This window comes from Mustela nigripes, chromosome 15 (genome assembly GCF_022355385.1).
Source record: "Mustela nigripes isolate SB6536 chromosome 15, MUSNIG.SB6536, whole genome shotgun sequence".
Lineage (NCBI taxonomy): Eukaryota > Metazoa > Chordata > Mammalia > Carnivora > Mustelidae > Mustela > Mustela nigripes.
In genome coordinates this window covers 47,308,601-47,311,144 of record NC_081571.1, presented here as the reverse complement: position 1 = coordinate 47,311,144, position 2,544 = coordinate 47,308,601, and the positions used below count along the sequence as shown (strand labels likewise).

Genomic DNA, 2,544 nt, shown 5'->3' with positions numbered 1-2,544 from the left:
CATCATCAATCTATTCTCATGATGCATTGTTTTCATGAATGCTTTAAGTGCCTGAGCTACCAGTTTGGGGGTGTTTCCTTCCTCAGACAGAGGAAGCTTCAGCACTGTGGCTAAGAGCTCAAGGTTCTTAAGCAAAGGCCAGACTCCCATATTAAGTAGTCGTTTCATTTTGGTTGTGTTATTTTTATCTCACTGAGTTTTCCTTTCCTTCCCTGGAAAAATCAGATCACATTTTATTAAACGATTAATAAAAATATGACCTGAAATCATATTGAAAGCGACTTTAAGGTCCTATCTTATAACAAGGACAGGGAATTAAATCTAATGTATTACTGGGACCATGCTCCCTTCTCTAGGGCTTCACAACAATACAGTTCAACTATGGCGATAGAAAAGGAGGTTAATTGTCATATCCTTATCCCATTATGGGTAACTTTGATGTACTCCCTATCTAGGCTCAGTGATACCTCGAGGTTACAATAGGCTGTTGCTAATGTGCAACCTCACATTCACCAATCTTTTCTAGAACATTTCAAACCAAACCATGAGATCATCTCTCTGAAGTTGAAACCACTGCCTCAGGTCTCTGCAAGGTAGTGGTGTCTGGGTATTACTATCATGGGAACACCATTCTCTATCAGACCTAGAATAAATCACCACCGATTCTCCTATTCAATCTTTTCTCTCCTCAGAGGCACTCATCTGTCTCTGTTCTCTATTAGCAAAGTTCTTAAGGAACTTAGCTTTCCAGAGAATAAAGTAAGAGATCCTATTTTCTGAAAGGGTCTTTTTATTTTCTTCTCTACAATCCACACCTTAACATCATTCACAGAACAAAGCGCATCTGAGTGAAAGAGAGGCACAAATGTCTGACTGATCTGCTTCAAAATAAAGAAAAAAATCATAGAAACTTAACAATTAGTATCTAACATAATATTGTTATCAAGTATTAATAATACCTTAAAATAAAAATACTTTAAGCAATAAAGAATGTCTTTATAATAAAGAGTAACATGATGTTATGGGAAAAGCTGTGTATTGCATGGGGTTTCACAGAAATAATCTCTGAAGAGATGACATTTATAAAAAAAAGATGAATGGGGCACCTGGGTGAATCAGTCTTTAAATGTCTGCCTTTAGCTCAGGTCATGATCCTGGGGTCCTGGGTTTGAGTCCCGCACTGGGGTCCCTGCTTGGCGGGAAGCCTGCTTCTCCCTCTCCCATTCCCCCTGCTTGTGTTCCCTCTCTTGCTGTGTCTCTCTTTGTTAAATTTAAAAAAAAAAAAAAAAAAAAACCTTTAAAAAAAGATGAAGTTTTTTTTTTTTTTTTTAATTTTGATGCTTGTGAAAGGCTGAGGACAGCACAGCTCAAAGTCTTAGAACCTCTATGTTGAAGTTTTCTAAACTGAGAATGTATATTGAACAAAAATGTATATTGAACAAAAGGAAAGAATGGTTGGAAAGGGCACTGTGAAGATAAATAGGGCTCAGGTCATAAAAGATCCTATAGAATATGGAGAAATAATTTTGATTCTATGTCCTGGGAGAAGATAATTATATGTTTAAGTGGACAAGTCCTATTATTTTATTTTAATTTTTAAAAAGATCACTTTGGCAGCTAGGGAGATGTTTGAAATAGAATAAGAAAGAAAGTTGGAAGATGTGATAGGAAGTTCCTGCAGGTACCCAGGCCAGAGATGAGTGTGCTGGGGAGAAAAGATGAGGGATCCTTTTGCAGTGCCCTTTGGATCGCACAGTCACCACTTAAGAAACCACCTTACACCAGTTAGAATGGCCAAAATGAGCAAGACAGAAAACAACATGTGTTGGAGAGGATGTGGAGAAAGGGGAACCCTCTTACACTGTTGGTGAGAATGCAAGTTGGTGCAGCTACTTTGGAAAACAATGTGGAGATTCCTCAAGAAATTAAAAATAGAGCTTCCCTATGACCCTGCAATTGCATTACTGGGTATTTACCCCAAAGATACAGTTGTAGTGAAAAGAAGGGCCATCTGTACCCCAATGTTTATAGCAGCAATGGCCACGGTCGCCAAACTGTGCAAAGAACCAAGATGCCCTTCAATGGACGAATGGATATGGAAAATGTGGTCCATATACACTATCGAGTATTATGCCTCCATCAGAAAGGATGAATACCCAACTTTTGTAGCAACATGGACAGGACTGGAAGAGATTATGTTGAGTGAAATAAGCAGAGTCAATTATCATATGGTTTCACTTATTTGTGGAGCATAACAAATAGCATGGAGGACAAGGGGAGATGGAGAGGAGAAGGGAGTTGAGGGAAATTGGAAGGGGAGGTGAACCATGAGAGACTATGGACTCTGAAAAACAATCTGACAGTTTTGAAGGGGCAGGGGGTGGGAGGTTGGGGTACCAGGTGGTGGGTATTATAGAGGGCACGGATTGCATGGAGCACTGGGTGTGGTGCAAAAACAATGAATACTGTTATGCTGAAAATAAATAAAAAATTTAAAAAAGAAAGAAAGAAAGAAAGAAAGAAAGAAAGAAAGAAAGAAAGAAA

The 2,544-nt window shown here is 38.6% G+C and overlaps 1 pseudogene; it reads left to right on the top strand.

Annotated features, from left to right (window-relative positions):
• The first annotated feature begins 381 nt into the window (after positions 1-381).
• LOC132002673 (zinc finger and BTB domain-containing protein 39-like) overlaps positions 382-2,544 on the top strand; it is a 4,415-nt pseudogene continuing 2,252 nt past the window's right edge.